At 35.8% G+C, this 26,207-nt stretch overlaps 1 pseudogene; it reads left to right on the top strand.

Annotated features, from left to right (window-relative positions):
* Positions 1–3,909: 3,909 nt before the first annotated feature.
* On the top strand, positions 3,910–4,443 carry LOC102817571 (annotated as a pseudogene).
* The last annotated feature ends 21,764 nt before the right edge of the window (positions 4,444–26,207 follow it).

The raw sequence follows: 26,207 nt of genomic DNA, 5'->3' as shown, positions 1-26,207 counted from the left end.
CTGTCAGTTGAAAGTTCTTTTATTGCTAATTTACCTTTCACAACTGAAGTTGCATAATTACTTTTTTCTACACTAGTATATGATTATATTTGTTTGCTATTCCACTTGGAATTAAGTCAAATAAGGAAAAAATACATTTGCTTTACAAAGGTGAATGGCTTGTTGAATTATAAATTTGTCAACATAGTCTTGTCATGAGTAATTATTTTTATATGATGTTTGGGGGCACAATGTGAAGTACTGACATAATTTACAAGTAAATAGAAACATAAATCTGTCTATTTAGTTTTGTTTTTAATAATGTGGATTGTTTTCTCAGATTGTAATGAAACCATTTGAAACCCAATAAAATTCACCTGGAGCCCATGAAACTCAAATGGCAAAGGAGTTGTTTATTTCCCTATAGCATGATGGAGTAACAGAGAACCTTATATTGTGGTGCCAGTGATTAAAATCCCAACCCAATAGTCTTTTTGGCCTTTTCTTCATTTTAATCATACCTTTGTAGATGAAACCCTTAAGATTTAAATTTAATTCTCACAGTTTTAACATGATCCCAAAGTGCCAAGGAAAAACAACCTTCCATTGGTAAATTGATTTTTCCCTAACTTAGTCACTCATTTGCATATTTAAGAGATTAGCCAAGGAACCTACAAAGGTTTAAAAAATTTTTTTCCCCTTCTTTCTTCCTTGTGAACATCTTCAATTACTTCCTTTACCACTTTACCACATCCTTTTCCAAACCTTTTTTGTCTTGGGTTCTGTGGTCAATTATCCTGCTTGAGGCTGATGAATAAGAACTGTTCATAGATGTCTCAGTAACCCAGCCGACTAAGAGTCTCTCTGGGTATTTACAGTGCTGAACAATTAGGCTGAATAGAACAACAACTAATCGAAACTCTTGAATTGTAAATGTATCAATATAACAAAATGTTGAATTAGAGTGCACTTTAAAATGCGCTCACAATTTGGAGCACACTTTTTCTTTTTTTAAAATATTTAACTGCAGTTTGTTTGTTTGCTTGTTGTTGTTGTTAAGTGCAGTCGAGTCGGTTGCTACCCATAGTGATCCTGTACAGGGTTTCCGAGGCTATAAATCTTTACGGGAGCAGAAAGCCTCATCTTTCTCCTGCTGGTAGTTTCGAACTGCTGACCTTGCGGTTCGCAGCCTGATTCGTAACCACTACACTACCAGAGCTCCTTGTTTGCTTAGTATGGCTGAATATAAGATAAGATGAAGCATCCTGAGAAGAATATGAACTATAATGAAGAATAGATTTAAGTATTGGTGTGAAGGAAAAAAGATTCTCAGCAAATGTACATTGCCTTTGAGTCAATTCCAACTCATAGCCACCCTATAGAGCAGAGTAGAACAGAGTAGGGGTTCCAACTCTATAATATTTATGGAAATAGAGTGCCACATCTTTCTCTTATGTAGCAGCTGGTAAGTTGGAACTGCTGATATTTTAGTTAACAAACAAGTGCTTAAGGATTGTGCACTAGGGCTCCTTTTCAACAAATGTTGTTAGGTGCCATGGAGTTAGTTCCAACTCAGAACAACCTAATGTACAATAATGCACACTGCCTGGTCCTCACAATTGTTATGCTTGATCCCCTTGTTGCAGCCATTTGCCAATCTACTTACTGATGGTCTTCGTCTTTTTTGCTGAACTTCTACTTTACCAAGCACGATGCCCTTCTTAGGGCCTGGAACAAATAGTGACCTAAGATTAGAATTTGGATTAAGTTTCTTGTTACTAAAGTCATCTCTATACTATCTACCTAAACAGTGTGTCCTTTTTAGAGTTATTCTCTGCAAAAACAATTTATTAAATAAGTAGAAAAACAATCCTATACTCTTTTGGGAGCATGTACAAAAGTAGAAAGAGTGAATAGAAGTAAGGGTGTTTATGCTGTTGCAAAGCTGCTTGAACTGCAAGGTTGGTGATTCAAGCTCACCTGCTGCTCCTTGGAAATTCTATACAAGGTTGCTATGGGTCGGAATTGACTCGACAGCACTTAACAACAACAACATGCTGTTGTTAGGTGCCATCGAGTTGGGAGTTGGTTCTGATCCATAGTGACCCTGTAAAGGGTTTCCCAGGAGCAGCTGGTGAGCTTGAACTGCTGACCTTGTAATTCAAACTGACTTTGCAGTCCGGCACATTAACCCGCAGTGCCACCAGGATTACATGTATGTTTGTATATGTAAATGTTATTGTTAAGGGCTGTCTAGTCAGTCTTGACTCATAGTGACCCTGTTTCTGAGGATCGGATGGTGAGCTTGAATTGCTAATCTTGTGGTTCAAACTGACCTTGAAGTCCAGTACACTAACCCACAGCACCATGCCTGGCGTGGTGCTGTGGGAATGTATATGTATACATGGAGTCCTGGCATGGTGCTGTGGGAATAAAGCGCTGGATCGCAAGATCGGTTTGAACTGCATTGTTGATGGTTCAAACTCACCAGCTGCTCCTTGGAAACCCTACATGGTAGCTATGAGTTGGAATGGACTCGACAGCACTGAACAACAAAAACTACATATATATGGATTTCAGGGAGGTATGAGTAATGAAAGACAATTAGATGGGGAGTCCACTGAGTGTCTCAACTTGGAGAGGTAGAAAGGAGGCAGATTTTTCATTTCTTTTTACAGTTCATGGTCTATTCAGTATTCTTCAACAACACCATAAATCAAATAGATCAATTCTTCTACAGTCTTCCTTATTCACTGATAACAACTAGCTATATATAATAAGCATTTTAAAAACACAAACTTTTTAAAAGTGATTTACAGAATTCTTTTTCTTTCTTGTTAGAAACATATCTCTGAAACCATAATGAGATTAAATAAATTATTCTACCACATATCCAAATACTATTTCATATATGATAATATAAAGCAATCTAAATTGGAATTATGATTATCACCTACTCTCTATTTGTTATTGTGAAATGCCGTTGAGTCGGTTCTGACCCATAACAACCCTGTATAGGGTTTCCAAGGAGCAGCTGGTGAGCTTGAACTGCCAACCTTGCAGTTCAAATGGTTTTGCAGCCTGGCGCATTAACCCACAGCGCCACACCACTAACTCTGTCTATATGAATATAGATGTGTAATAATGTAACAGCAATTTGGAAGTTCTATGAACTTTAGTTCTACCTTTTATCTTTCCAGAATTACTCTTTTTGTCAACACAGATGGAGACAATACCTCTTCAAAAAAAGGTAATCCGTCTCACTATTTCTCAACATTAACAACAACAAAAAATCATTTTGCCTCATTGTATTGTATAGCTTCTTTGCTATATGGAATAATCCAATTCCTCTTCAATAAAATAGATAATCTATATTTACAGAGTCATCATGACCCCCTTGCCTCTCTTTAATTCCTTTAATGGTGGATAAATGATTTATTCTTTGTTTTGAGGACCATCATATGTCAAGATCTCTCATAAAAGGTGATATGATGAATACAGAGCAGGAAAACTAGTCTCTGAATCTGTTTACAGTTATAGCAAAATTACTGAAGGTTGATTTAGACTTTGAAACTATCTCACACACCTGGATTACAATGAACCTGCATGCTCAAATTCCTAGGATTGTTTTTAATTGTGTTTTCTCATTCCCAATTTTGAAAAAAATTTGAATTAAGTGTAGAACGTAAAGTTTTACAATGAACAATCAGTAAGTATATACTAAGCATCTATTTAATGTCACAGTACAGAAATGTACAATGCTGAGACTACAGAGGAGATTAAGTAGTTCTTGCTCTCCTGGAGTTTAGAGTTTCACAGAGAAACCCAGCATGATAAAATGGAATTATGTTACCTTCTAGGATAAGGACTAGTTTGCTAATGGTAAGATTGGAGATTCAAAACCACATCAGACTCTTTCTGTTCTCCATCATGGCAGATTAAAGTGACAAAGAGAACGCCGTGAGGGAACTTCACATCCGCAAGTTCTGCCTCAACATCTGCGTTGGGGAGAGTGGAGACAGACTGACTCGGGCAGCCAAGGTGCTGGAGTAGCTGACTGGCCAGACCACTGTGTTCTCCAAAGCTAGATACATCATCAGGTCCTTTGGCATTAGGAGAAATGAGAAGATTGCGGTCCACTGGACAGTTCGTGAAGCCAAGGCAGAGGAGATTCTGGAGAGAGGTCTGAAGGTGTGCAAGTACAAGTTACGAAAAAGTAACTTTTCAGACACGGAAAACTTTGGTTTTGGGATCCAAGAGCACATCGATCTGGGAATCAAATATGACCCTAGCATTGGTATCTATAGCCTGGACATTTATGTGGTACTGGGTACAGCAGGTTTCAGCATCGCAGACAAGAAGCACAGGACAGGCTGCATTGGGGCCAAACACAGAATCAGCAAAGAGGAGGCCGTGCGCTGGTTCCAGCAGAAGTATGATGGGATCATCCTTCCTGGCAAATAAATTCCCGTTTCTATCCAAAAGGCCAATAAAACGTTTTCAGTGAAGTGTAAAAACAAAAAAAACCAAAAAACAAATACATCAGAAACTCTATACAGGATCCCAATGGATCAAAACCTACTCAACAATGCTACCTGGAGTTCAAAGATTAGAAATGAAGTGAAGAATGCCATTTATAAATTATTAGAAAAACTCCATTTTTACTCCTTTATGGCTACAGTTTTTCTCTGTGAAATATCAAAGTTTAACTTTTTTCCTAATAATTTCCTATCAATTAATTTCTATTGACATATAATAAAATCTCACTCAACTGGGACATTATTTATTCTGCTGTACCATTCCTACTATGGGCATTCTAAAAAAAGACAGTTGTTTAAATATTCAAGTAAATATACAAATACATAAATATTATATTCTCACATTATGCACGCAGAAAATATTTCAATATGACTCCATGTTTTCGTATTACTTTTAGGTTTTCCACTAAGTCCTGTTCTCTCACTCTTGATTCATTTTCATTTTATCATGCCTTTTAAAATCATTAATCTGAAAAGTGAAATAAACATTTGCTAATTTTCCCATCTTTATATGATGATGAAATTTTAAAGACTATTGGAAGAATAAACTGGAAGAATAGCAAGACAAGCAAAAAATCCTTTAAGGAAGAAAAATATTTGACTTAAAGAATCTAGAATGTTTTCTTCCCCTCTTTAGCATATTTTGAAAATGAAACAACAAGGAAAAATGAAACATATATATATATATATATATACATTCACCAAAAGATTTGCTAGATATTTGCTTTGTGATACATAATGACCCTGTGTAGCGTTTCTATTCTAAGGAGCATTTGGTGAGTTTGAACTGCCAACCTTGCAGTTCAAATGGACCTTGCAGTCCAGCACATTATCCTGTAGTGCCACACCAGGACGCCAGGTATTTTATGTACTAGGTATTTATTTGTCCATAAATTCTACATGTAAGAAAAATTAAAAGTATCAAAAGAAATCTGAATAACATTAAATCACCAGTTAATATAGTAAATTAATAAGTACCACAGGCCATTGGTGAATCCTGGAATGGTTCTTTAGGATAAGCACTGGACTGGTAACCACAAGGTTGGCAGATCACACTCAACAGCAGCTCTTGGAAGTCCCATACAGGACCACTAGGAGTCAGAACCCACTTGACAGCACAATTCATTGGAATTGATCATAAAATCCTAACTTTTGCATAAAATGCTGGAATACATTTGAATCTGAATACAATTTCTTTTTCTGGTTACCTTTGGTTAGTTTTGGGGATTAATATATTGAAATAAAATGCGATTTTAAAAGAAAGTGCATGCTTAGATTCTCTTTGAAAATTACTCTTAAGGATAAAACATAGTCATTGATTCTTGTCTGCACTATTAAAATATACAAGAAATCATAGTGAGGGGGTCCCTAGCTTTCCTGAAACATCTCAGTTTAAACATTTGTAGATAAATTAATGCCTGTTCATTATTTCCAGCTCCACTTTTCACTCTGAACATGAACCCAAATTAGACATGCAGTGAATTCTTACTTTTTTCTCAAGTGTAAGGTCTTAATTTTATTTAAAGAAACAAATTAGACTATATATATTGGGTGGTGGTGGTGTACCCTGGAGTTGGTTCTGACTCATAGAGACCCTGGATAGGATTTCTGAAGCTGTAAATCTTTTGGGGAGCAAAAAGCCTCATCATCCTCCCACAGAATGGCTGGTAGTTTCGAACGGCTGACCTTGAGGTTAGCAATCTGACTCGTAACAACTATGCTACCAGAGCTCCATATAGATATACATTATTGTTGTTAAGTGCCATCGAGTCATTTCCGACCCATTGTGACCCTGTATAGGGTTTCCAAGGAGCAGCTGGTAAGCCTGAACCACCAACCTTGTGGCTCAAACGACTTTGCAGTCCAGCGCATTAACCTACAGTGCCACACCAGGACTCCATAGACATTATATATATATTGTTGTTGTTGTCAAGTTGATTCCGACCATAGCAACCTTGTATAGGGTTTCCAAGGAGCAGCTGGTGAGCTTGAACCACCGACCTAGCGGTTCAAACAGCTTTGCAGTCTGACGCATTAACCCAGAGCACCACACCAGGACTCATATATATATATATACATACACACACACACACACACACATATATATATATATGTATATATATGTGCTGTGGAATTCAAACTGTTGACTTTGACGTTAGCACCCCAATTCACAACCACCACACTACCACCACACTCCTTTATATATCTATATGTATATGCACATATATGTATATGTATAAATACGTATTTTCTTTGACAAAATTTGTGAAGTCTTGGAGTCTGAATAACTGGTAATTGGTTCCTAGACCAATGTGTAGATTTAGTTTTTAACTTTTAAATGATAATATTTTATTTTTATTTGCTATGCTTTATAGGGAGTCCTGGTGTGGCACTGCCAGGTCAGTTTGAACTGCAAAGTCCACAATTCAAGCTCACCAGCAGCTCCTTGAAAACCCTATACAGGGCTGCTATGAATCGGAACTGAATGGATAGCACTTAACAACATTAACAACAACATGCTTTATAGAACTTTGGAGGCTCTTAAGAATGATATTAACAATAGACAACATTTTATCAGTGTATAGCATAAGTCAGACACTGATGTAATTTTATGTATTATCTTAATTTTCAAAACAACACTATAAGGAAGGTCCTATTATTACTGCCATTTTACAGCTAAGAAGACTAAAGCTTTGCATAATTAAGTGATTTGTGTCCTTTCTATTTTTGGCTTTGTTGAAGACTTACATTCTAAACTAGCAAGATATAATTAGTCCTTTTCAGATTTTTGTCCAAAAATATGTATTATTGTTTTGTTATTAGCATTCCCTTCTTCAATCTCACTGAATTTTTAGTAACTTCTCAGATACTGTATTTTTACAGATGTAATGACTGTCTCTAGGAAATGTAGTCTATGTTTTCCTCAAGATGTTTTAAATTCCACTCTAGAATCCATTCACACCACTGGAAATATGTATACTTGAACAATTTTGTTTTGCATTATTAGCGTTTTAATTTTTTTAGAACTGGGTCCTAGTATTATTCTTTGGGTTGCCTTTAAAGGCAAGATAAGAAGTGCTATACTTTGTGTTGTAGTTTTTTTAGTTTTAGAATATACTTCTAATATCCACCAGATTTTAGAGTCTATAGAAGCCATGTAACTCTTGAGCTATCAGAATGACTTTTATTTTTCTGGAATGTGTATTTTTTTTTTTTCCTTTTTATTTGTTATTCTTTTTTTTTGGTTCCCAGAAAATCAGAACTAAATTTATTATTTCTTTTTTAATATTAGACAAAATTTCCAATTTGTATTTCTTAGCTAATTTATTGCTGTCTTTTTTGTCTTATTTTATCTTTACTGGTAGGGCAGAGGTCTAGAGTCAGACCATCTAGGATCATATTCTCACCCCAACTGCTTCTCAACTCTGAACTTTGGTTTGGGCAAGTTGTTTACCTTCTCTAAGCGTCAATTTTTCCTCTGTAACAAATAAAGATAAAAATAGATTGACCTCTTAAGGTTGTTATGAGTATTAAATGAATCAATGCGTGTGAAACGCTGAAAATACTACATGACATATAATGCAAATACATTATATCATTATTATGTATGCAAACACATATTATTTTCATGCTATTACTTTACTTAAATATTTAGAAATCTACCAACATCCATTCATATTGAGGCTTAAAATAAATAAATGCTAAAACAGTGCCTCTTTTTCTATATGTAGTATGCACACATAATAAGCTTTAAAGCAGTCTTCACCAAATGATAGAATTTCCTAATGTATGTGCTATTGAATCTAGTGGTGGTGGTGGTATGCCATCGAGTCAGCTCCAATTCATAGCAACCCTGTATAGAATTTCTGAGGCTGTAAATCTTTATGGGAACAAAAAATCTCATCTTTCTCCCGCAAATTCTAACTATCAACCTTTGCAGTTAGCAATCCAACTTGTAATCCAGTATGAGACCAGGATTCATTAGAATGAGTTTACAAATTTCAAAATATAAAAATATTTCTTTTAGTTTACTTTATTTGCCTTGATAAAATATTGAGATAATTTAGGAAAACACTAGAAAACCTTTTTATATAAGTAGTTTTGAGTTGTTGATATTCTGCAGACTTAAGGAAACTGAAAAATGAAAATTTGTGATTCTGCTAGCATAGAATAAAGTTATCTATCAATAGGTAAATATGAGTTTTATAAGAAGAACAAAACAATCAAATAAATATGAAAATGTATAAGTGATTTACCTTTCCAGGGAAATGAAAGTATTTTTTTACTCCATTGTGTGGGAGGAGGCATTTGAGTTTCAACCGCAAAAGCAAGCATGTTCAGGCAACTGAAGACTATCAGAGGTGGTTAGCCAGTTCCCATTTTTCTTAAATTGTTTGTGAAAGATGAGTTTACCAGGTTAATACTCAAGGCTATGGTGGTGAGTAATTAGCTCTGGTGGTGAAATTACATTTATTGTCTCTTAGTATTTCTACAGAGCTTTGCAAAGTTATTCAAGTAGGAAACATTTTCTGTTAAAGTCCAAAATTCATGTTAAAATATAGGGATGCATTAAACAATATATGTATCTTCTATTTATCTGGTCTTTATTATTATTCTACTTTACTTATTCAGTTTGATTGTATTTTTGTTAGATTTTTAATGTTTACTCTGATCTTTTCATTTGACTGTGTACAGATACTAGTATTATGGTGGTCAGCATCATTACTTTGCATAACTCCCATGCTCTGACTTGGGATAGGTCAGTGAGAAGGACAAGTAAAACAATCTAAACAAGCAAAGGATCTCCAAAAAGACATCTTTGATTTACCAACATACAGAAAGAGAAGATCAAATTATGTAAACGTGTTCAAGGTTCACTTGTAAGACATGGGAGAAGCAGAAATTGGATAATTAGAGGATTAGAGGAGTAGGATACATCTAGTATTACTTATAAATAAAAAGAGTGGGAGAGTGGATCTGGAAAATCAAAAGATACTTATTGTTTCATATAGAGTCCCTGGGTGGTACAACCAGTTATCATCACTCTGACTTCTAACTAAAAGATGGTTGGTTCCGGTCCACCAGAGTTGAAAGTCTTGGCAATCTGTTATTGTTAGGTGCCACTGAGTTGGTTCCAATTCCTAGTCACCCTATGAACAACAGAAGGAAAACACTGCCCAGTGCTGTGCCATGTTCATACTTGTTATATTTGAGGCCCCTTTTCACTGACTCTTCCCTTTACTGAGCATGATGTCCCTCTCCAGGGGCTGATTCTTCCTGAAAACATGTCAAAATAATGAGAGAATGAGTCCCAATATCTTTGCTTGTAAGGAGCATTATTCTGAGTGTACCTTTAAGATGGATTTGTTCGTCTTCTGGCAATCCATGTACTTTCAATATTCTTTGCCAACACTACAATTCAAATGCATTGATTCTTCTCTGGTCTTCCTTATTCATTGTCCAACTGTCACATATGTATGAGGCAATTAAAAATACCATCTCATGGTAAAGATGCACCTTAGTCCTCAAACTAACATTTTTACTCTTTAAAACTTAAAAAGAGGTCTTTTGCAGCGCATTTGCTTAATGTTAATAAGTCTTTGGTTTCTTGACTGCTGCTTCCAGGAGTGTTGATAGTTATTCCAAACAAAACGAAGCCTTAGACAAATTCAATCTTTTCTCTGTTTACCATATTTTTATGTTTTGTCCAATTGTGAGGATTGCAACAAGGTGCAATTCAAGCTGAAGGTAGTAGTCTTTGATTTTCAACATTAAGCATTTCAGGTCCTCTTTGCCTTCAGCAAGCAAGATTGTATCATCCGCATATCACAGGTTGTTAATGAGTCTTCCTCCAATCCTTATGCCATATTCTTCTTCTTATAATACAGTTTGTTGGATTATTTGCTCAGCATGAAGATTCAATAAGTATAGTGAAATGATGCAATCCTGGCTTACACCTTTCCTGATTTTAAATCTTTCAGTATCTCCTTGTTCTATTCCAACGACTGCCTTTTGGTCTATGTACAGAATCCTCTTGATATATGTACTGGTTTCTCAGCAGCACAGTGAAGTGTTTTGTAATATTCATTCTTAGCAATGTTATTGAAGACACTTGGTGTAGTGCTGTAGGATCAGGACTGGAGTGTGAACCACAAGATCTGAAGTTTCAACCCACCAGCTGTTTCTCGGAAACTGTATAAGGGTCATGAGTTATATTTGACTTGAGGACCCTTAACAACAACAATGTGATTCATAATTTGGCATGATACACAGAGTTGAATGCTATGCATAGTCAATGAAGCACAAGTAAACATCCTTCTGATAGTCTCTGTTTTTATGCAGGGTTCATCTGGTGTCAGAAATGAAATTTGTTGTTTCATGTCCTCTTTTGAATCTGGCTTGAATTTCTGGAATCTCCCACTCAATGTGTTTCTGTAATGGTTTTTAAATAATCTTCAGCAAAATTTTGCATGCATGTAATATTAATGATACTGTTGGATGATTTCTGCATTCCATTATATCACCTTTAAAGGATGGGAAAAATATGAATTTCTTTTACCTTGTTGGTTAGGTATTTGTCTTCCAAATTCCCTGACATAGATGAGTAACCATCTCCATTGCTGCATTAGTTTCTTGAAAAATATCCGTTTGTATTCTATCAATTTCTGGAGGCCTTGTTTTTAACCAAAGCCTTCAGTGCAGCTTGGACATCTCCATTCAATACTGTCACTTCTTGATCATACGCTACCTCTTAAAAGAGTTGTGCATCAACAATTTTTTTTGGTACAGTGACTCTGTATTCTTTACGTCTCTGGATGCTTTGCGCATCATACGATATTATGCTATGCCTTGTTTTGCTTATTGTTAGTTTCCATCAAGTTGATTTGGACTCATTGCTACTCTATGCACAGCAGAATGACAGACCAGTCGGTCCTGTGCCATCTTTACAACTGCTGCTACTCTTGAGCCCATTGCTGCTGTCACTGTGACATTCCATCTTGCTTGGAGTCTCTCTCTTGATCGCTGACTTTCCGCTTTACTAAGCATGATTTTGCCCAGAGAATCTTTCAATAATGAAAGTCTAGGTTTGAGTTTTTTTTTCAGTTGCCCCAGCTTGAGAAATGCTGAGTGTGGTCTGCCTTTTCAGTTTTCTGATTCCAGATCTTTGCACAGTTTGTTGTAATAATTGGCTTATCTTCTTGAGTTGATCTTTGAAATTTTTCTGTTCAGCTCTTGGACCTCTTTATTTCTTCCATTTGCTTTAGCATCTCTATGCTGGAGAGCAAGTTTCAGTGTCTCTTCTGACATCCATTTTGACCTTTTCCTTCTTTCTTATCTTTTTAATGACTTTTTGCTTTCTTCACGTATGGTATTCTTGATGTCATCTCACAACTCTTCTGGTCTTCCATCTTTAATATTTAATGTATCAAATCTCTTCTCCAGATGATCTCTAAATTCAGGTGGGATATATTCAAGGTCATATTTTGTCTCTAGTGGACTTGTTTTCATTTTCTTCAGCTTCAGTTTGAATTTGTATATGAGTAATTGATGGTCTGTTCCACAGTCTGCCCCTGGCCTTGTCTTCACTGATGATATGGAGCTTTTCCATCTTCTCTTTCCACAGATGTAGTCAATTTGATTTCTATGTGTTCCATCTAGTGAGGTCCATGTGTATAATCATCTCTTATGCTGTTTAAAAAAGGTATTTGAAATGAACAAATCACTGGTTTTGCAGAATTCTATCATGTGATCTCCAGCATCATTTCTATCATCAAGGCCATATTTTCCAACCACTGATCCTTCCTCTTTGCTCCCAACCTTTGCATTCCAATCACCAGTAATGATCAATACATCTTGATCGCATGTCTGGCAGGCCTTCCAGCATTGCAGCAACACACAAACCACCAAAGTTCAACAAACTGACAGACGAGAGTGGTTTCTGGAATTCTCCTTCCTAAATTTAGCCATGAATTCTTCATTGGAGCAGTACTACTCTAACACTCATGGGTTTACCATGAGTCAGACTGACTCAACTACAACTGGCATGTCTCATCTAAATGGCAGACAAACTGGGGACTAGTCTTGGAAAAGGACCAGTTCTTCTGCCAGCAAGTCTAGGTAAATAATCCTAGTGGCAAGTAATCCTTTATGTAAGAGATAATAACTTGCTTTAATGAATTCATCCAGTGGTTTCATTTCCCAAATTGTGTGTAGAATTACTGTGAGTTGGAGTCAATTGATTGTCAAATAACAACAGCTGCATTGATGGAATTGATGACATGGGATAAAATGGATTGTAAATCTTATAACTTGTTAACTACTTAGCAATATGAATCCAATGTTTACATAAAACTGAATGAGTACATCAGATCAATACTTGCTTGCCCTGTGGAGCTACTTCACAAGAACCCTTAATTCAAATAATTTCAGATAATATCATTGAGATTTCCACAATGAGCAGGTACCTTAAAAGTGTCAATATTATCTGAATTTTGGTAGTGATTGGAAAACGAATCTATGAGCTCATCTTCCGTAAAAGATCTTATGTCTTGTTTTATGTTTACATACTTTCACATAACAAAATAAGGTGTGGCACTGAAGGATAAGCACTGGACTGCAAGGTTGGATTGAATCACAAGGCTGGGAGTTCAAACTCACCAGCAAATCCTTGAAAACCCTATGCAGGGTTGCTATGAGTTGGAATCAACTCTATAGCACTTAACAAAAAGAATACATAAACATATACAATACACACACACACACACATATATAATATTTCAGACATGTTACCAGGAGGGATTAGTCACTGGAGTAGGATATTATCCTTGGTGAAGTGAAGGGTCAGTGAAAAAAATGAAGAGCCCTCAGTGAGATGGATTTGCACAGTGGCAGCAGGAAAGTGTAAGAGTAATTACGAGGATGCCCAGGACCGTTCTTTTATGCATGAGTTGCTATGAGTAGGAACCAACTCCATGACACCTAACAACAACAACCTGTACATGCAACTGTTCAAATTAGAAGGAACCATGAACAGATTTGTCTATATTCTGAAAGATTAAATCTAATCAAATAAAATGTATCTTCTGAAAAACTTTGACACTTTATATATGAGCTATTACAAATTATCCTGAGGTAAATAGGAAAATAAATGAATTCAACCACAATGATACTTGCAGTACATCTAGGCAATGAGGACTTTTAGACTTTTGCATGATCAGGCAACAGAGCTGGCTTTACCAGGGGATGTGTTTTATATTGTATTTTATATAAATAAAGCTATGGATGATGATAGACTTACTGATTTTAATTGTCCTTATTTTCTCCAATTTAAGCAACACCAATGTCATCTTTTTCAGTTTTTTTTCTTCATATATATTGTTATACATATTTGAAGTATGAGAAAAGACTGAAAGAGGATTAAGGATTGTTAGTAATTGACTTTTTATGAGCTTTTAATAATATTTTATTTTAGGTATACGTTTTTTAGATTAAAATTGGGATCCAATGGCTTTATGAACCAAAAATAAAAAATTCATGCCACCTTATTTTGAAAACAGTTTGTAGCTTAATAAAATTTCCTTTGTTGTCACAGTTAATATTATAAAGTATTTGTAACTTTTAATTGCAAAGGGCTATTTCATACTACCCCTTGGAATAGTTTATTTTTCTGGTTAACAATTTAATTATGTTCTCTGTGCTTTTATTTTGAAATAGCTGTTGGTCCTGACCATGTTATGTGCAAAAGATTTAACTCACCCATTGGGAAAGTAGGGCCTGGTAAAATTAAGAAGTTGTCAGGATTTGTATCTGAGAACAGAGATAATTATTACCCCCCAGCAAAATAATATGCACTTTCATAGGGATCAAAGTTGTCAAGTGAAGGGATAAAACTTTGGTAATGAAATTTCAAACATTGGCTTGAAAGCGAGTAAGAATATTTGTGTGGGTGGAGGCCTCACCTCTTTCCTAGAGCCATGAAATCCCATCAAAAAAGACTGAGTAGCTCTGCCTATGTAGTTAGCAAATTAATATATATTTTCTTAGCTACTCAATTGTAACTAAATTGATAGAGATTATACCTTTGTTCTAATACTTGTGATCCACCACTCGGTTGTCGGTTTGTCATACTGTGGTGGCTTGTGCATTGCTGTGATTCTGAAAGCTATGTCACCAGTATTTTAAATACCAGCAGGGTCACCCATGGTGCACAGGTTTCAGATGAAATCTGGAAGATAACTCTCTGGCCAACTGATTGGAAGAGATATGTATCTATGCCCATTCCAAAGAGAGGTGACGAAATGAAATGCAGAAATCATTGGATAATCTCTTTGATATCCCATGTGAGTACAGTTTTACTAAAGGTAATACAGAAATGGCTACAATCATACATTGACAGAGAACTTACAGAGGTTCAAGCCAGATTCAGAAGAGGCTGTGGAATGAGGGACATCATTGCTAATGTCCGATGGATTTTGGCTGAAAGCAGAGAATACCAGAAAGATGTTTACCTGTGCTTTATTGGGTATGCAAAGGCTTTCAATTATGTGGATCATGACAAGCTATGGACAACTTTGAGAAGTATAAGTATTCTGGAACACTTAATTGTACTTCTGAGGAATCTGTACCTGGACCAAGAGGCAGTTGTTCAAACAGAACATGGGAACACTGAAAGGTTTAAAAATTTAAAAAAGTGTGCAACAGGGTTGTAGTCTTTCACCATACTTATTCAACCTGTATGCTGAGCAAATCATCTGAGAAGCTGGGTTATATGAAGAAAAATGTGGTATCAGGATTGAAGGAAGACTCATTAACAATCTGTGATATGCAGATGATACAACCTTGCTTACTGAAAGTGAAGAGGACTTAAAATATTTACTGATGAATACCAAAGAGCACAGCCTTTGGTGTGGATTACATCTCAATGTAAAGAAAACAAAAAATACTCACCACTGGACCAAAAAACAACAGTCTCATCAATGGAGAAAAGATTGAAGTTGTCAAGGACTTCATTCTTCTTGGATCAATTATCAACACACACGGAAGCAGCAGTCAAGAGATCAAACTACGTATTGCATTAGGCAAATCTGCTGCACAAGAACTTATTAAAGTGTTGACGAGCAAAGAAATCAGCTTGAAGACTAAGGTGCTCCTGACCCAAGCCATGGTATTTTCAATAACCTCATATGCATGTGAAAGCTGGACAGTGAATAAGGAAGACCGTAGAAGAATTGATTCCTTTGAGTTATGGTGTTGGAGGCAAATATTGAAAGTGCCATGGGCTGCCAAAAAAAACAATGGATACATGTTGGCAGAAGTACAGCCAGAGTGCTCCTTGGAGGCCAGGATGGCCAAACTTTGTCTCTCATACTTCGGACATATTGTCAGGAGGGACCAGTCACTGGAGAAGGATGTCATGTTTGGTAAGGTGGAGGGTCAGAGAAAAAGAGGAAGACCCCAATGAGATGGACTGACCAAGTGGCAGCATCGATGGACTCATGTGTGGCAACCATAGTGAGGTTGGCCCAGGATCGGGCAGTGTTTCGTTCTGCTGTGCATAAGGTCACTATGAGTCGGTACTGACTTGATGGCAGCTAACAACAACAGCAACAATCCTTGTGATACTGTGCATTGTGCAAATGAAAGTTGGCAATTTTGTCTTTTAGAAATTATAAATAATTTTTGCAGCTTTATTTTACAAATCTCTGAAGGACAGAAAATAATCATATTTGTCAAAATATCTCTTTTTACTCAAATATGTTTTCATCTATATCATTTCCTATTGTATTTGCATCACACACCCAAATTTTGATGGATTAGAGTTTAGAATTATTATTTTGTATTTGATACAACAATAGCAACACCTCCTTACTTGGAGTTCTGGTATGGCAATATAGGATAAGCACTGTAAAAAAAGGTTAGTTTGTTACTGCAAGGTCAGTGGTTTGAACTTACCAGCAACAACTCAGGAATCCTATACAGGTAGCTATGAGTCGGAATTGACTCAAAGGCACTTAACAACAATTCTCCTTACTTGGACAGACTCCTGCTGTGGCACTATAGGATAAGCACTAGATCTCAAGGTTGATTTGAACCACAAGGTCGATGGTTTAAATTCACTAACCACTCCTTAGAAACCCTACACAGGCTTGCTATGAGTAAGAGTCGACTCAACAATACTTAACTACAGCAACAACTAACTGCAATGTCAGTTGTTCAAACCCACCAGCCACTCCTTGAAATCCCTATACAGGGTCACTATGACAACAACAACAGCAACATATATGGACCATACATCTCTGTAAGTTTGTCACAACGTATATTGCAATGATATACTTAGTTAGAAGCTATGGCACTGGAATTTAAATATCAGCAGGATACCCATGGTGGGCAGGTTTCATTCGTGCTTTCATACAAACACAGACTTGGAGTGGAGCCCTGGTAATCTACCTCTGCAAATTACCCATGAGAAATCAGATCAAAACAGAATATTGCTTGATAATTCCCCTCAGTTAGAAGACATTCAATATACTCAGTGGCTACAACAATGGACTTAAGCATACTCACAATTGTGAAGATGGTGCATGGTTGTCTGATGATTGATTTTGTTGTACAGAGGATCACTATGAGTTGGAGCCAATTGATTGGCAAAAAACAACAGTTCCATTCATGGAATTGATGATATAGAATAAAATGGATTGAAAATAAAATGTGTGAGTCAGGATTGACTAGTCTGTACTTAACAATAACTCCTTACTTATTATTGACTATCCTGGTGGCTGGTATTTTGCACAGATGACAAAAGTATCTATTTTTTGCAAACTAACAATGTACATCTGACAGTAATGAACGCCAAGGTGCTAGCAAGAATAATACTGGCTGTGATAGTTAAGGTAGGTTGTCAACTTTAGTTGGGCCATAATGCTCAATGCTTGGACAATGATGCAATTTGGAAGTTATGGAATGCTATTATCTTCTTCCATTGTGCAGCTGATGTGGTCATCCTCCATTTCCTCTTAAGGCTGATTTTTGTATAACAACGTGATCTCTGGAACCCAATCATGTCATTAAGTGAGGCATGGGTATATTCTATTTCTTTCTTTTCCTCTCAATACACCTTTTATTAAGGTGCCTATTAAATAGTGGGAACATGGTAGCGCCATCCGATAGACACTGCACTGCAACACACAATGTCTATGGTTCAAGCCCACCAGCCACTCCGAGGGAGAAAGATGAGGCTTTCAGTTCTCTTGAAGATTTAAAGACTTGGAAGCCCTTCCTAGGGTGATTATGAATCAGAACTGACTCAGCACACTTTACAACAACAATTAAATAGCAAAAAAAAAAAAAAAAAAGAAATCAATTGTATTCTAGAGCTTGATAAAATCGTTCTTGCATCTTTAGATGTCTTGACTCTGCTTACAAAAGCAAAAGTAAACATAAGCTAAGGGCAGTAGTACTACATGGGATATAAGTGATCAATAGTAAAAGTTAAGGGATATTCATTCATAGCATTTACCACTTCTTTCCCGGTTTTAATCATCAACTTTGGAGAACATTTATATCTGTATATTTGAATTATCATTTGAACCATAAGGTCGGCAGTTCAAGCTCACCAGAAGCTCCTTGGAAAACCTATACAGAGTAGCTATGGGTTGGAACCGTCTCAATAACACATAACAACAACATTTGAAGGATGGGGGTCCCTGGCAGTGCACTAGTTAAGTGCTGCCTACTTATCTAATGATTGTTGTTTTAAACCTACCCAGAGATGTCTCAGAAGCGTAATCTGGCAAACTGCTGCTAGTTCCATATTCTCTCTGAAACACATGAGTTTATCAAGAGTCACAATCGACTCTACGGCAACTCTTTTAACTGGAATGATATAAAACTACTTAAGAGAATTGAATTTACTGAGTCTTCAGTCTTATTGACTATTCGTATTTAATTCAATTCTGTGTTATTTAGTGCCTGATTATCTGGCTTGTGAATTCATCAGTTTGGTCAATTTTCCCCCTTGTTCTTCTTTTGGGGACTTTTCACTGATTATCTGTTAGGCTATTGCTCTTACTGTGGCTCTAAGTTGTATATGGTGATTTTGATGTTAACTAATATGAGATGTAGGAAGTAAGCAGAACTTTCAAGACAATAAATGAATGAGCATAAAATAAGGGAGAATCAACCACATGTATACTCAAAGTTGGCATTATTAAACACCAAATCATTTAATTGTATTATTAATCATTGACTTCATGCAGTTTTATAAAAAAAGCAGAAGAGCAGTGCTCACACTTTTATTTTGTAAACATATGAGTCATTTTGACACTTTGACACTCCATTTTGACGCTTCAGAAATGAAAGTATTAAGTGTTGTTATGAGCAATAGGTTAGGAGATTGCATATAATAAACATAATGATACACACATTTCACCTGATATACACACACCTTTCTCATACAGAAACTCAATTATTCATTCATAATTGAGTGTTTGTGGATGTTTTACACCTGGGGCCCAGTGCATAGTCTGGATGTGCCAATTGGTTCTTTCATGTCTGGCATTTACAATTGAGACACCAAGAGACTAAATGAATTAGATTGTGATGGGCTTATAAAAGGCAAGCACATGTAGAATTAGCATTATTGCAAGCCAAAATTGTGTTTCACGTGAAAAATTGAGAGAAGCAGAAAATCCCTTAACAAGTAGAGGAATTTAGTCTAGAGTGAAAAGTTGAACAATGGATCATAGAAACATATAAATCCAGAAATCCAAATCCATGTAATATAATAACTTAGAAAAGGAATATCAGCCTTATATCTAGGCTTTCAGGTGAAATGTCTATATATGACAGAGCTGTACATTTTCCCTTTCTGTGTTGTCTGCTAAATGTTGTTTTTCATCCTAAATGAACCCCACAGTCTCTTGAGTTGGTTTGAGAGAATTTCTATGCTTTTGTCCAAAGGATCCCTAACTGAGACTTTGAGAAATCCATGGTTAAAACCAAATATAATTTTCTCTAGATTAGTACTTCCTAGTACTGTGATTCTTACAGCCACTCAGATCATAGACTTTGGTATTGTCATTAAAAATTTTTTTTTCTTTCTTTTGCCTCTAGTCAGTTGTATTTCTTGTGGGCTATCACAACATACGCAGTGGTGTTTCTATGGTTCCCAGTTTATATCCTTCATCCATTTTTAGAAAAGGATAACTAATCCACAGACTTTCCAAATTCATTTCTACATTTGTTTTTAGTGACTATTATTTTCCTGTCCTTTCTTCTTCAATGTAATACAAAAAAAAAAAAAAAGTTTAGATCATTCTTTTCCTTTAAAGTTAGTTTAAAGATCATAGTCTCTATTTTCTTTGCCATGCTTCAGTATATACCTTTTTATTTATTTTTTCAATTTCTAATTAACTTGTCTGAAATCTCATAATGAACAATTATTAAGATGTTATCTCTTTAGGAATAAATATAGAACTATTAGATCAATTCAGTTTAACAAACTTTATTGAGTACCAGCCAGGCACTGTGCTAGTTGCTGAAACATGCAGTGTCATGATTCATTCCTTCATTCAAGGACTATTTATTGACTTTCTTTTGAGTGCTAGACCCTATTGCAGCTGTTAATGATAAAGAAGTGAAATAAACAAAGTCCCTAGCTTCATAGAATTTGCATTTTAGCTGAGATGTTGGTCTGTACGTGCTAATGATGCCTTCCAAATTATATTAAATTGTAAACCCCTTAAGGAAAGGAAAACACCACCAGCACTTGTCTCCTAGTGTGTTGTTCAGATACTGCAAGTTATGCCATCACTATTTCAAATGCCAGCAGGGCCATCCATGGTAGACCTGCTTCAGTGGAGTTTCCAGGCTAAGCACTAAAAATAAAGACCTGGTGAGCTATTTCCAAAAATTGGCCAGTGAAAACTTTATGGATCGCATCAGAACATGGTCCACCTTGATTGCTTTAGACATGTCATGAAAATTAAGAAACCCACTGCCATCAAGTGAATTCTGACACATAATGATCCAGAAAGACAGAGTAGAACTCTTTCACAGAGTTTCCAAAGTTGCAAATCTTTATGGATGTAGACTGTGACATCTTTTTTAACACTGAGTGACTGGTGGTTTCAAACCACTGACATTTTGACTAGTAGCTGAGAACTTTAATCATTCTGCCATCAGGGCTCTAAGGCATGTCATAAGGGGTGATCAATAATTAGAGGAAGACATCATGTATGATGAAGTAGAGGGCCAGAGAGGACAAAGGGGACGTTCAGTGACATGGATTGTCCCAATAGCCACAACAGTAGACGTGAACATGCTGGTGATCATGAGGGTGACACAGGACTGAACAACATTCTGTTCTATTGCACATTATCAGGCGTTGGAATCTACTTGATCCCTGCCTGTTTTGCAGTTGTTAATTAAGTTTCAGGGGCTAATCCCTCAGAAGTAGGTATCCATTCCTTTGGCCTAGTCTGTTCTTAGTAGAGAAGCTCAGCTGAAGCCTGTCCACCATGGGTGACCTTGTTAGTATTTGAAACACCAGTGAAACAACTTCCAGCATCCTATCAACATGCAAGCCACCACAATATAAGAAATTGATAGGCAAGTGGGGTAATTGATTACAGTTAGTAGCAAGCAAGGGAAGAAACTGATTGCTTTTCTTAGCTCTGGAATGACTCCTTATTCTTTGCATGCTTTTTGTTTATAGAAATTTCTTGACTTAAATAATCAGTTCTATTTTTCTTCTTTCCGTGGTCTATGACTTTCTTTATTGGACAGTATCCTTTTTTCAAATAATAATGTTACTTGTTAATGATGTCTAAAAGTGATTTTCAATGTCCAATTCCGTACTCATCAGCCACTAAAACATGCCTACACACAAACTCATACTCGCCCCCGACAGAATCCTCCCCTCAATTTTTATTCTTTATGGCGCCATCTCTCTAGTCTCCTACGCTTGAAACCATCCAGTCATCTTTGACTCATTGCTCCTCTCCTGCATTCTTGCATCTACTTGGTTATTAAATTATGTTGATTGTTCCATGTAATTGTTTTCTATATCCTTTTTTCTGATTCATAATCATGTTGACTATCCTGGATTAAGCCCTCAACATTTAATATTTCAACCAATAGATTAATTTTAAACGCACACTCCTTATTCATTTTACTTCCTCCAAATCTTGCTGTACTGTCGTGAACAAACATTCTTTGAATACATTACCATCTGTCTCCTTGTTAAAAATCTTTAATGAGGCCTCATTCTTTATTGCATCAAATATGAATTTTCTTGAGTTTTCAGGCCCTTTGTAACTTTTTACCAATCTGTCTGTCCAACTTTATTTTCTTATAAACTCAGCATTAACTGTTCTCTAGTCAGGCTAGTTTCAAGAATATCTTGCTTTTTCTCATGCCTTTGCTTCAGAAACAACAGAGAATAAAAGTTGAGTTTGGCCTTAGTAGTCAAACAAGCCAGGCCTGGATAGGAAATATTTAACCAACCATGAATTGTGAGAACCCAATAAGAAAATAAATGGTTAATGCTCATTATAGCACTAAACTGGAGTCCTGGTATGGTACTACAGGATAAGCATTGGATTTCTAACCATAAGATCTCATTTCAAACCCATCATTCACTTCTTGGAAACCCTATACAGGTCACTATGAGTAAGACTGATTTAGATCATTTAACAACAATGTGCTAAATTAATGTTGTTGTTACTATTTTTGATGTAACTATTATTTTTCCCTTGTAGGCATGCATTTCTTGTATCCCTCCACCTAGCTTGGTCAGTCCCAGTTTAAATGCTATGCTTGAAACCAGTCTCAGTCAATTTACTTGTGCTTTCTCTGAATTCTTAAAGCAGAAAGCCTCACGTTTTGGGGGTTAAATTTCATAATGAAAGGATGAATATGAAGTGGTGTATGGGAACCCAGGACCTGCAATCTTACCCACAATTCCAACAATTAGTTTGAGATCATAGATATATGATCATTTTGAACCTCAATTTTCTTATGTTTAAAGTCAGGGAAAATACCAACTACTTCCATCTCATAAAATTGTTGGAGGATTGAATAAATTACCTCAGAATCAGTTCAGAATTATTAAAAAAATATAGATATTCATGGCATACTCCTATTTGTGTATTGCTTGTGTGTTAGGATGTTTTGATAAAGGAATTGATTTGTGGGGAACTTACAGCATTTTGAAAAAAATAACCATGAATAATATTGTTATTTGTTATAGATATTTAGCAAATACATTTTAAAGACAATACTAAAATAACTGATCATGAAGAAATTCAGTCTCCTAGATTAATTTAGATTTGCAATGTGTTCATCACTTTTTTTTCCTGTAAGTAATTTAGATTTTACTGTCATTGTTGTTGTTGTTAAGTACCGCAGAGTCAGTTCTGACTCATAGCGACTCTGTAGAGAGTTTCTGAGGTGTGCAAGAGGTGAATAAAGAGATTCTCATGAAACATCCTGTACAATTTATCTTCAAAAGTCCCTTGCTGTTTAAACCACCACTGAAGAGTTTTCTCTTTGTCCTCCTCATCAGAGGGCTCAGGCACCTCAGTTCCTCTTTTCTTGCCAGGTAGCCATCCCTTAGTTCAATTACACTCTTAAACCCATCACTGTCAGTAAAACAAGACACCCTTTAACAATCCATGCATTCAAATCATAGTAGTCAATTTAATGACTTTTATTGCATTTGAGAATGCAAGTGTCATATATCACATATCCCATGAAGAATCTTCCAATGTATATATAATGCCTCCCCAAGAGCAATTCTGGTGAACATAAGTTTTCCCACTTTATTATATATATTACATACACACTGTAACCTCATTCCTCATCATCTTCCATTTCTCTGTTTTTGCCTAGTTCCTTGAGAACTACACCTCCAGAGAGGATAAAGGTTTAAAACAAGCATTTGATAAAACATTTGAAATTCTCAGTGCATAATGATAATTCCAGAAAAGGTTACTATGCACTATTAAGTTATTTCAAAATTTGCAAAAAAGAATACAAAAGACATTGAATAAGAACAAATGCAAGTTAGTCAAATTTAATTTTTTTTCCTCTAACTTTAGAATCTAAATTTCCTCTATCCTTCACTGTTTAATGTATTTTTACTCTGCTGGAAGCCCTCAGACTCCTGTCCAGACTGTGGGATAATGCACTGGACCACAAGGTTGTTTTGAACCCCAAATTCGGTGGTTCAAACTCACCACTTGCTCCTTGGGAACCCCTTACAGGGTCACTGTGAATCGGAACTGACTCAGTGGTACTTCACAACACAACTATGTAGGTTATCCCCATGTTGCCCTCACCCAGGTTAATTGACATCACCAAGGGAGGGGTGGAAGAATGTTGGCCACAGGGAGTTGCCCATTTTCTGTGATTCATATCTTGGAGACATTAGTGTAAAATTTAGAGGGAACCCACTCCTATTTAGTAAATGTCAGGTTCTTACTACTCGACATTTTTCAGTACACAGGTTTCCTCCCCCGCCACCCTTAATCTGGCCACACCTCTTGGGAAAGCAGAAAATACGTCAAGCCATCACAGGTTGCATCTTCAGTCTTATTCATTCACACTTTTGTTAACCACAGACACAATGAAGAAATAAGATGTAGTAATTCAAGGTGGTTGATAGCTGGGGTTTTTTTTGTTGTCGTTTGTTTGTTTTGTCTCAGCTCTGAGAATTTTATAAATAAAAATGTGTTCAATAGAGGCCCGGATGTTTTTTACCTTTCATTCTTTTTTTTTTTTTTTTGTCAAAGAAGCAATTGGCATTTCCAGGAGTTCATGCCATAATACTAATGTAATCTGTGAAAGAACGCTTGGCAGTTATAAAGCTTTTCAAACTGACCATTCAAAGCGTATATGCTACTTTAGTTTCTTTGGTGACTAGAAGAATTAATGTTAATAACGAGATAAAAATCACTGCAAGGGTCTCTGATCTGAATTCTTGGAGGAAGTAGAAACTGTGACCATAACAGCTTAAAATAATTTGACTTAAAAGGTACAGTTTACTTAGAATTTAAAGTATATGATTGTCATCTTGATATGGAAAACTTTTATGTCATTTGTCTGAAGTCTGACACTAAGAAAGTCTTCTAATTATTTATTTTTGTCAATGAAGACTTGAATTTGAATGAATTTTAAAACGAAAATGACCTTAAAATAATATGTGCATATTCTTCCTTTTGTAACAAGATTCAAAATTTGTTAGCAAAATAATTTTGAAAAGTAAGACTTAAATTTTTCAAAACATTTTTTTTTCTGGCCAATTAATTCTTAGTCAATGGTTATCCAGGTCTGTCATTCAATAATAGGATAATGGATACAATATTTGTTAGTTTATTTTTAAATTAGTTTTTGAACCTTACACTTCTTCTGTAAGCTTACTGCAAAGTCATGTTTTTAACATATGGTTCTTTGACTTAATGAATTTTACTGAAATAATTATATCTAGCAGTCAAAATCCATTAATTCAATAGTATTTAATAATTTACTAGGAAAGATGGCTGGATTTTTAATTTAATTGGTGACATTCCCTTGTGAGTTTTGGCAAGCAAAGTGGGGGGGGGGGAAAGAAAGAATAAAATCTTTTTGCAAAACTACACTATCAAATTATTGCTGTAAATTAAAATTCCTTTCCTCTATTCTGCCTTGACCCAAAATGCATTAGTAGAATCTTCTTTGTTTGTCTTTTTTATTGATGATAGTAAGTTTAAGGAGGTATAGGAACTCAGGAGGGAATATAGGTTGTAGTGTTACAAATGAATAAAAAAAATTGCAATATTTTTCAAGTGGAAACATAACATTGAGAATGAAGAGTTGCAATTTTCTGAGTCAAAACAAAAGAAAGCAAGAATGGAATTTCATGGATTACATCTATCTAAACATAGGCATATTTGTCATTTTTTTCTAAGACTTCAAAGTTATGTTCCTAGAAGAAATCTGTCACAGGAAAATATATGGCCATTGTTAATTGAGATCCCCACAGTTGCACAAGATGTTTACTTTTTATGTTCCAAATAAAGTTTTATAAATAAAAGGGATCATTTGGTGATGTATTGGCTCTTACTGATTTTTCAAAATAGGTGCAATTTTACTTCCTGTTTCCAATTCCCACTAATTTTTAATCTCCAATGCCTATAATTCAAAATCTACAGCCAGAGAGAAAATGGGAGGACAACCCCAATATGAAGAGTGGAAAAGATTAAAAGGCAAATGAAAGAAATCAATTTTTTTCAATCTAGGCTGCAAATCTAGATTGTATTTCCTAAAACGGGAGGAGTTGTAGGAAGGTTTTCCCCTGTTGCTGTGACAGGTCACCATTTCTAATCTGAAGGTCACCGTCAAGTTCCCTGTTTAATAATTGCTTGATTTGACATCTATCTTGACCTTTATTTACTCTGGCCTTTCTGACTAGAGGTCACAAAAGCAAAAGAGGATAGAAGTCTTATAAATGCATTGATGATGAAAAATGAGAATGGTATCCCTTTGGCCCTATGTATGAATATATGTATAATGTTTTACAGCATTTTAACTCTTTGGTGCAATTCACTTTAGAAACACTTGTAAATTTTTGCCTGATTCTAGAGATACATTGTGGTGAAGACCTTGTCAAATATAAAACTTGACTATAATAATATAGGGCAGATTGCCTTA

This window comes from Chrysochloris asiatica, unplaced genomic scaffold, assembly GCF_000296735.1.
Source record: "Chrysochloris asiatica unplaced genomic scaffold, ChrAsi1.0 scaffold00188, whole genome shotgun sequence".
In the NCBI taxonomy this organism is placed as follows: Eukaryota; Metazoa; Chordata; class Mammalia; order Afrosoricida; family Chrysochloridae; genus Chrysochloris; species Chrysochloris asiatica.
This window is presented reverse-complemented; position numbering and strand designations above follow the sequence as displayed.